The sequence below is a fragment of the Anabrus simplex genome, chromosome 4, assembly GCF_040414725.1.
Source record: "Anabrus simplex isolate iqAnaSimp1 chromosome 4, ASM4041472v1, whole genome shotgun sequence".
Lineage (NCBI taxonomy): Eukaryota > Metazoa > Arthropoda > Insecta > Orthoptera > Tettigoniidae > Anabrus > Anabrus simplex.
Genome location: NC_090268.1, coordinates 20635995 through 20646798, shown reverse-complemented (window position 1 = coordinate 20646798; position 10804 = coordinate 20635995).

Sequence of the window (10804 nt, the reverse complement as noted above, 5' to 3'; positions counted from 1 at the left end):
CTTCTTATTTCAGAGTTTTTGCTCATTATTCAATATAACAACATTCACAAGAATTAATTTCACTTCACTTTTCAGTTTTTGAGTTCCTTTTTTCTTTGATGTTATTGTTTACAATTATTAAATAATTTTGTATTTTGTGTTGTCGTTACATTTATATGAATGTGTGGTGTGCTGTTTTATTTGTAAAAGATATATTATGCGGATATTATGGATTTAGTATCTTGGCGGATGCAAACTGTATGGTAGTGCGGATAATTTTACTAATAATTTCTAAATTATTTCCACTCAGATACACTGTTATTTTTGTTTATGCTTAGGCCACCTTGGACACTGATATGGGAGAATGGTGATATATATAATGCCTTGAGGTCAGAAAGCAGTAAATCTGACCTAATGTAACTGGCTCATGTCCGCAATTACCGGAAGGAAGAAGCAAAAGTTCCGAAAAGCAACCGCTCAATACGTCGGTGGTTGTCACAAAAGGATATCGCGCATAAACCTGTGACTGTAGCGGGTCTCGTTTCAGACCTGTCGTATTATGTTAATAGGCCTACTCCGTTTCAATGCCTTGGGTGTAATACAGTTAAATATTTACAATATCCATGGAAAACCATTCGCGGGGACGGGTGCGGATGAAGGAAGTGCGGACGCAGACAATATTTTGTATATCCGTGCAGGGCTCAATCAGTATGCACCAAAAATGTTCTTAATTTTATGTTTAAATATAAACTATATACTCACCAAAAGCTGAATACACAAATCAACGCTCTGTGTGATTAATTTTAGGCCTATCTCACCCAAAAATTCAGTAACTTTGCTTCACAGTTTTCGTATACGTCAGTGTTAATCAGTGGAGGGCTAACACGAAGTCTAGCGGCGAGTCTGGAACTAGAAGGCATTTCGCGCTGTGAAAGCCGCCATGCGGAGGCCTTATTACAAGTCACTATAGCCCGGAAGTTCAGGCATTTATTTTTGCTAAGGCAAATAAGCAGTTAACATTTAGGAAATAGGCAGTAAAAAATTAAAGTAAGCATTTATAATGACAAAAATGGGTTCTAAAATATTAAATATGCTTTAAGTAAGCTACGTAAATGCACATCTACATCACATTTTAGTACTGAATCTTACATCCCCCTGTGGGTGGGGATGACAGAATAACGTCAAAGGCGACTAAAAGGGGATCAAGGCCTCTTGACTTGGGAGTGTGCGTTGGCGACCACGGTTCCCCAGCTGAGTCTTACTTGTGTCAGGTTACTCGCTGTGTCTGATCTCCCTTGGTCAAATCTTGTTCTTTTCCGACCCCACAGTATTAGATTTGCGAGGCCCAGGGAGTCTTTCATTTCCACTCACTTCGTGGTGCTTTTCTTTGTTTTGCCAATACCGTAATTTTCGAAGTATCGGACCTCTTCCATTTTCCATCTGACTAGTGTTGTTCTTCCTCTTAAAACAATAACCACCGGGCGAGTTGACTGTGCGGTTAGGGGCACGCAGCTGTGAGCTGGCATCCCGGAGATAGTGGGTTCGAGCCCCACTGTCGGCAGCCCTGAGATGGTTTTCCGTAGTTTCCCATTTTCACACCAGGCAAATGCTGGGGTTATACCTTAATGAAGGCCACTGCCGCTACCTTCCCATTCCTAGACCTTTCACGTCCCATCGTCACCATAAGACCTATCTGTGTCGGTGCGACGTAAAACAAATTGAAAAAAAAAAGTAACGACTACCAGCACTTAATTTTACGTAGCAAGGACGGGACCTGGCAACCCTCTGGATCATTTGTCTTGTGGAATTTTTATCAAATAGGCTACGAAAGGTAAAATAGGCACCAAAAAGGCGGAATAATAAGTTGTCGTACCATTCCCTTATGTACGGAAACATGTTTGTCTCTAAGTGACACTTCGATATATCCTCCCAGATTAAAAAAGGCATTTTGCCTAACTTCCGGGATCACGTAGGCAACGGTGTATGTATGGATAATAGATACTGACATAAATACCACATTCTTTTAGTTTAGACTTTCCGATTTCGGTCTTCAAGGTTCTGTAAACTAAGTGATTGAATTTGTACCGGTCGGTACACCTCCACGCCGCTAATTCAAATATTGCGCCAGTTGAAACTCCTCTACAGGAGAAAGCCTGAACTTTAACAAACTGAATTAACGGTTTCTCGGAAGATGTCACTACTGTAAATTTGGTAATTTTGAAGTGTTCTGAACTGTGTCTATTTCGATTTGTGTTTGTTTGCTCCGTATCAAGAAGTTGGGACATTCTCTAACAGATGTCTCTACCAAAAACTATGATAACGCACTCTGGTGTAAAGGAATGGATTCTCCTGAAGAAATATGGTATTCCTAAGTTTTGTTTTTACTAATTAAATTTTGTTCTGTGGTTTGTGGGTTGGCAATATAAATCCTTTCTTTCCGCCTGTTTTGAATGTAGCCAATCATGCATTTACGTAATTAATTTTCCACCAATAAGGTGTTTCTTCCTCGTCTTGTGTATTAGTTTTTGCTGTTATCCAATAAAAACGAAAGGGTGTGTGTACTCATTCCTGAAAGGTCTCGAATGTTCAACGAGGGGATATAAACTGCTGATTTTCTTGTCTCGGGGCCACTTCAGTAACATCTCTCTTAGTGTGTGAATATGTAGCAGGGGCGGGAAGCGCCTCTTTCTTCAAGCAGCAGTTCTCCTACAAGGTAATGGCCGGTTAAAATCTTCATTTCTTGCTAGCTCAGCAGTTTAACTCTCCGGGAGGGTTCGAAACCTTTAGTATGTAACCTACCTTTTTTAAATGTAAATTCTTTTCTGTCTATGTAAAATCTATAAATTACTGTAAAGCGGGGATAGAGAGTGCTTCACCCTCTCGAACTCTCCTTCATTTTTGAAAAGGAGGTGACTACGCTTTCATAACCGTTCTTCTCTTCTTTAATGTAGTAACGTTTTCTCATTCGTGTCACCTCCCTAGCTTGGGATTAGCCCCTGTATGATCGGCCTAGCGCCACATAGGTTTTAGACAAAAACTTGGTGTAGGAGTGCAAGTTATCGCCTCCATTCAATTTTGTATTTTGGGCCATTTACTTAACCCGTTTTGTTGTCCTTCCTGCGAAGGCCCAGTAGATTGGGTACGATATACCCCTGTTTCTTTATTATGCATTGATGGCAGGTTGTGTAAGAGTCCGTTATTGCCTTTATAGGCTTGAAAGATCGAGAGCGGGACAGCTCTTTGTAGTGTTGTGGTAAAAGTGCCTTAGAGAGGCTTGGGATGTAAAGTTGGGAGCTAATGCTCCATGTAATTAAGGGTGTTCTGCCCTTTGGGTATCTTGTTATTGTGAGCTGAGAGCTCAGAAATTATACTTGGGGCTCGAAGCCCAGATCTTGTACTAACCCCCTAAATCTTGTGATTTCCTTGTATCTGATTTTGGCTTGTTGTTGACTTGTTAAGTTTACAAATTCTATGTCACCATTGTTAAGTTTTGAATATATAACCTTTGTTAAAGTTTTAAATTAACTTTAATTTTGTAGTTGAGACCTATTCCCGCCCGCACCTTCTTTCACCTCTAACTACCACGGATATCTCCGTAACAGAATTATTTAAGCGCCTTGATAATACTCCATCTTAAAGTGACCAGCGGTTTGAAAAATGAAGGTGTCGGGAAAAGAAAGAAAACGGCCACAGAGGACGTGAAAATGAAAACCTAGGCCTGGCAAGCATAATGAGAGAACAGGAGCTGACCAAGATAGGTCAGAGGAAGTGGAGGCAATGCCAGACTCATATAGGGATCCCATGCTGGTTGATCCACGCTCCCATGTTGAGAGCTACGAGGGCGAATCAAAAAGCAAGTTACACTTCCAAGTTATGACCATTTATGAAACCACCTACACATAGTCCCCACGAGACTGTAAACATTTCTCGGAACTTTTCGATCAACGCTATGTAACCACCTGGAAACAGCTGCTTTCACCTCCTCATCGTTTCGGAATTGTCGTCCACCGAGATCCTTTTTCACCTTACCGAACACATGATAATCGCATGGCGCTAAGTTTGGACTGTATGGAGGATGTGGCCATACCTCCCACTTGAATCGCTGCAGCAGTTCGTACGTTCGGCGGGCCGTGTGAGGTGTTGCGTTATCGTGCAACAAAATCACACCGACGCTCAATTTTCCCGGCCGCTTTTCTTTAATTCCCTTACGCAACCGGTTCAACGTTTGACAGTACGAAGCCGAGTAGACTGCCGTGACTTTCGACATAAACTCCATGTGCACCACGCCCTCCATATCAAAGAACAATGTGGCTATTACCTTTCCTGCTGAAAGTTGGATCTTAGCCTTCTTTCGTGGTGGTGATGTGGTGTGCACCTATTCCATCGATGTTCTCTTTGATTCGGGGGTGGAGTGGTGGACCCACCTTTCAATCTCTGTGAAGATTTCCCGCAGAAACTCGTTGTCCTCCACAGAATACCGTTGCGAAAATGCTAGTGACGATTGGAAACGCTGAGACGTGGGGACCCATCTTTGACACAGTTACGAAATCCAAGGTGCTGAACAATGGAGTACACACTGCCATAATAAATGTTCAGCATGCTGGCAATTTCCTGCAGTGTTATGCGCCGATTCTGTCTAATGATCCCAGCCACACGGTCAACATTTGCAAAGGTACTGGAAGTTGTGGGCCTGCCTTCGAGATATTCGTCCTGAGATCCGTGCGTCCGGCATCAAATTGCTTACACCTGGTCGATAAATTGCACCATATATAGCAGTGATTTCACGATGAATGTCCGTGCAATTGAGCCGTTCATCCCATAGAAATCTGGTCGTTGCGCGCACCTCCAATTTGGAGTAAACATCCAGTTGATGCTCAATTGAGCGTAGCCCGCTCTGCAAACATATCACGTCAGGATACCACACCAACCTTCCTATCGGGCGTGTCAGCAGTTACTGTAGCTTGCTCTGCAATGGACACGGCCACGACACATAGCGTGCTCTCGCGGAGAGCTAGTGTAATTACTTTTTGATTCACCCTCGTACTACTACTAAATGTTTTCATTCCTCCCCTGAAGGTGGAAGCGGACATCCTAGACAGTGACGCCATCTCTCAGGCCAGGAGATTTGTTACGGTAAAGATGTTCGGAAAAAGTGAGAGGTTTGGTGGCCGTGGCCTATATTAAGAACTGTCCCGGCATTCGCCTTAGTGCAAGAGATTGTAAAACCATGGAAAACCATTCTCAGGATATCCGATAGAGGGGACCATCCCGTCTCCCTCTCCCGAATACGGAGGCGTAGAGCCACGGTAGAGCAGAGTCCACCCCTCCTCTGCTGGTTGGCCGGTCGATTTTCCCTTATGTTTGTAGGAAGTAAATAAACAGGAATGGGGGTCGAAAGGATAGTATGTGGTCCTGTGAGTACACTTCTTGCTGAGGGAAGTGCACTAGCAAAACACAGGAAATGCCATGTATTCCTACCAAGTGCGATACATGCACTTCCACGCCGTGGCCTCTGGGCAACGGGTACATTCTTTAAGGTATACGGCTAAGTCATGTAAGGGTGGAAAGCGAGTTTCCGACACTTAAATGAGGACCAATCAGCTAAGGGAGACAACCCTAACAGAAAACATCGGTCCTCCAGGATTGCTGAGGGTAGGAGCAAGGCTAACCACCTCTCTCCGGAAAACAAACTGTTGCGAAGCCACTGAATATGCCTCGGAATATGCCTCGGAATGGTGGATTTAATAGACGGCGAGCTAAGCTAAAGGAAATGGACTATGCAATTGGTTCATGGAATGTACACACCCTCCTACGAGTCGGAGCATTGAGAGTGTTGACACAGAAACTAGAAGTCAACAAAGTGGACATAGCAGCCATCCATAAAACAAGATGGTCAAGAAGATGAGATTTGGGATACCGAAACCCACACAAAATTTATTAGTGGGAAGTCAAGGAATGCACAAGACGGAGGAGTAGCATTTATAGTACGGACACAAGCCAAAGGTGATGTACTACAGTTTGTGGCAGTAAATGAAAGACTGGAAACACTGCGTGTTAAAATGCGATTCTATAATCTAACAATCGTAAAAGCATATGCACCAACGGAAGACGAGGATGAGATAGTCAAGGATCAGTTCTATGCTGAACTGGAACTGGAACTGGAACGAGTGGTAGATCCAATTCCATCAAACGATGCTAAGATGATAATAGGAGACCTAAATGCACAAATCGGGAAGGAGGAGATATATCGAGGAATAATAGGGATCCATAGTTTACACAACAACACTAATGATAATGGACAGAGATTGCTTGATCTTGCTACCAGCAGAAACATGAAAGACCTGTAATCAAATAGACCCTGTAGTGATGAAAGAAAAGACGGGCATCCAATATCATGGATGTCAGATCATACAGAGGAACAAGTTGTGGCTCAGACCACTTTCTGTTTAAGGCAATCTTAAGGTGTCGCATTATGAAAGCAAGGAAGGAAGGAGTAAGTAGGATAGAAAAGTACAATACTAGTGAACTGAAGAATAAGGAAGTAAGAAAGATACCGGGAAAGAATGACATAAGTTCTGGTAGAGAAATATAATAAGGATCAAACAGCAACGGTTGAAACCAAATGGGTTGCTCTGAAGGAAAGCGTTAAGGCCGTGGCAAATGACACACTATACATTGCACCCTATAGGAACACAAAGGAATGGTTTGCTGAGGAATCCCAAAAAGCCATAGAAAAAAGAGATAAGGCATATAAAGCACACCTACATAGACCAACAAGGGTGAAGAAACAAGAGGTTGAAAATCAGAATAAAGAAGTAAGGAATATATGTCGAAGCAAGAAGAGAAGGAAATTAAATGATAAAATGGCTAGAATATTGGAGAAATTTAAGGAAGATAATAGCAACGTGGCTTACAGAGAAGTTAAGGAAGTGAAAGAAGGATTCAAGGTAAGAACAAACATGTGTAAGGACAGAGACGGAAAACTTTTGGAAGATAAAGAAGGAATCCAAGATAGATAGAACGAATATTTCCAACACCTCGTAAACCCAGTAGAAATGGAAGGGAAAACACCAACTACCTCAAGGAATAACAAAGAGACAAATGAATCGGAAGTCACAGCACCATCTATGCAAGAAGTGATAGAAGCCATACAGCAAATGAAAAGCAATAAAGCACCAGGTATCGATGGAATCCCTGCAGAGATGTGGAAATACGGAGGAATCACACTACAAGAAGCTATATACGATGTAATTCCGAGTGTGTGGAATACAGAAGAAATGCCTGAAGACTGGCGCAAAGGCACCATATGCCCAATATACAAGAAAGGGGGCAAGTTGGTATGCAGCAATTATAGAGGGATTACACTGCTGTGTACAGTATATGAGCTGTTCACCTCCATCCTGAAGAAGAGACTAGAACCCCTGGCGGAAGAAATTCTAGGAGAATACCAGGCAGGGTTCAGGAAGGGAAGATCCACTATTGATCAGATATTTACTGTAAAACAAGTGTTGGGAACGGGGCATAGATGGGGTGCATATGTTTATCGACTTTCAACAAGCATACGGCTCTATTGACAGGGATAAATTAATGGAGATATTAAGAGAGTTCAAGATACCAGAAAAACTGGTGCGACTAGTGGTATTAACTATGAGAAATACGATGGTGGGAGTGAAAATTCAGACTGAAGTATGCAGCTTCTTCTAAGTGAATCAGGGATTGAAGCAAAGAGATGGATTAGCATCAATTCTATTTAATCTGACACTAGAATCAGTGATCAGAAAATTAAGGGTGGACACCAGTAGAACAGTTCTATACAAAACAGCTCAACTAGTTGGATATGCTGATGACATTAATTTGATGGGAAGAACAACAAGGACAATTAAAGAAGCATTTGAAGACTTGAGTAGAGAAGGCAAAGAGATTGGAATTAAGATCAATGAACAAAAGACGAAGGTAATAGTGCAGGTTCGGAAAAGGAAGTATACAGATGACCAACTTGTCCCTGAAGGATCCAAAGTGGAGATGGTGGATGCGTTTAAATATCTTGGCGTACATCTAACCAACAAGAATGAGGAAATGGTAGAAATACAGGCAATAATTCAAGCTGCCAATAGAACATACTTCGCAGTACTACCTCTTTTCAGAAGTAGAGATATAAACCATAGCCTAAAAGTTATGCTATACAAAACCCTCATTCGCAGTATAGTGATGTATGGAAGTGGTACGTGGATCCGCCCAAAGAAAGCCGTGGGGAAGATAGATTCCTACGAAAGGAAAATCCTGAGGAGAATTTATGGACCCATATGCGTACAAGGGGAATGGAGAATTAGGTATACAAATGAACTATGTTCCCTGTGTGAGGAGGCACCCCTGTCGCACGCCATTCGAATTAAGAGACTTAAATGGGCAGGTCATCTAAATTAGGATGGAAGAACACCGAATCCCAAAGAAGTTATTCTTAGGAGACATTGGAAGAGAAAGGCCTGTGGGAAGACCGCGTAATAGGTGGGAAGACGGTGTACATCAGGACGTAGCACACATCTTCAAGAACCGGAACTGTAGAGTTACTGCGCAAGATCTAGAAGTTTAGAGGAGAACAACTGGGGAGGCCATGACCCTAAAACAGGCCATCGCGCCATAGGTAAGGTAAGGTAAGGTAAGTAAACAGGAATAATAATAATAATAATAATAATAATAATAATAATAATAATAATAATAATAATAATGGTTTTACGTCCCACTAAATCGTTTTTACGGTTTTCAGAGACGCCAGAGTGCCGGAATTTTGTCCCGTATGAGTTCTTTTACGTGCCAGTAAATATACCGGCACGAGGCTGACGTATCTGACGTACCTTCAAATACCACCGGACTGAGCCAGGCTCGAACCTGCCAAGTTGGGACCGGAAGCCCAGCACCTCAGCACATCATTTATCCACATTACAATTATAAGTTATCCACATTACAGTTACAATTTATCCACTTGATCAATACAGAATTACATTATTTAAAGAGAGAAAAATTGAACTTCCTATACACAATTCAAAACAGTAAGATTACCTCTCCCCCTTTTTTGTCTTTTTTGGAACTCAAAATAAAACAGCACTTGAGAAAAATATCACACAGAATAAATGAACACTTGTGAAAAATATCACTCAGTCCTCAAATTCTTTTGGTTTAATCACCAATCTCCCACTACTAGTTCTCAGTTTGAACTACTGGTCGATGATTTAATTGTCCTGAGTTCACTTTCTTTCTTTTCACACTGCTTAAATTGTCTGAAGGCGTGGTCTTCTGCAGATGTCACTTCGAGTGCGTATACCCTCTGCACCGGTCTCACGAGTTCCCCTCTTGCAGTCTTCAGACGAACAAGTCTCACAACACCACCTTTGCCAGGGATAACTTCCATCATTTTTGCCAATGGCCAATTCAGTCTCTTGGGGTTGTCGTTGTCTACTAATACTACTTCACTCACGAAGGGTTTGTACTGATTTTCTGTAGGGTGGTTCTTCTGAATTAGTTGTCCAAGATATTCATTCCTAAATCTCAGCCTTAAAGTTTTTTTTCTGTCTATACATGTATCTTTTGTCGAATCTTACATTCATGTCGATATCGGGCATTCCGAACTCCTCGACCGTTTGGCATAAATGTTGCAGAGGTTCTTGCCATCAGGTCACTTCTGTGATTGGACAGGTAAGTAAACGGCCGAGAATTCATCACAGCTTCGATGTCACACAAAACTGTCATCATTTCTTGGTACGATAAGCACGAATTTCCCACAGCTTTCCTGATCATTAGCTTGAGAACAGCAATCAACCTCTCCGACCGACTTCCCCACCATGGTGCAGCGGGAGGGAGGATTCTATTTCCATTCAATCTAATTCGCAGAACTATATTCAGCAATTTTTTCCCACTGAATCATCTCCAACGTATTACAGACGTAATGAAAATTCGTCCCGTTGTCACTGTAGACTATTGCTGGTCTTCCACGTCTGGATACAAAGCGTCGAAAAGCTTCGAGGAATATTGAGGTAGACAAAGATGTCACAAGCTCCAGATGGAAAAACAGCACACGTGAACAAACAGATCCAGGCTTTCTCTCCTCTCCTCAAAATCAAGGGGTCCTGCAAAGTCTACCTCTGATACCTCAAAAACAGAAGCCTCTCTCACTCTGCCAACGGGTAGATGAGCCTGTTCCGCTTCAAGATGTTTTCCATGGTATCTTCGGCAGACAACACATGATACGAATGCACTCTTCACCGTTCTTCTTCCACCGAGGATCCAATATTTCTGTCGGAGCCCACTGAGTAGAATCTGCGTTCCAGCATGACATAATTCTTTGTGCGTTTCTCTAATTAGAGCACGAACTAAAGCGTGTTTTGCAGGAAGGATAATAGGATAGCGGAAAGCGTAATCATCCCGACGTGCTATTATCTTTGTTTTTATTCTCATCACTGCCTCGTCATCTGTGAAAACACAGAGTGTGCTAAATCTCTCGTCCTTCATATCAACAAAACACTCCTTTTGTATGAACTTAATCACAATTTTCTCCGCTCTTGTCGTCTTCTCAACTGTTTGTTCTGAACATTTTTCTAGTCAGTTTTTGCTGTTGACAATTGTACAGAAATCTCAAGATCCACTTCATCATACGAACGGTTTTCCGAAAACTCGAGAAACAGTCGAGGTGCCATTCTTGCGTATTTGACTTATTTTTTATTGCAGCCATAGTGTTGACTTTTCTTCTTTATTCTTCAAACAATTCTTCATCGTTTATTGTAACTTTGGAGCATGGCCATTGCGTAGGGGATTGTTTCAGCCATTTCGGACC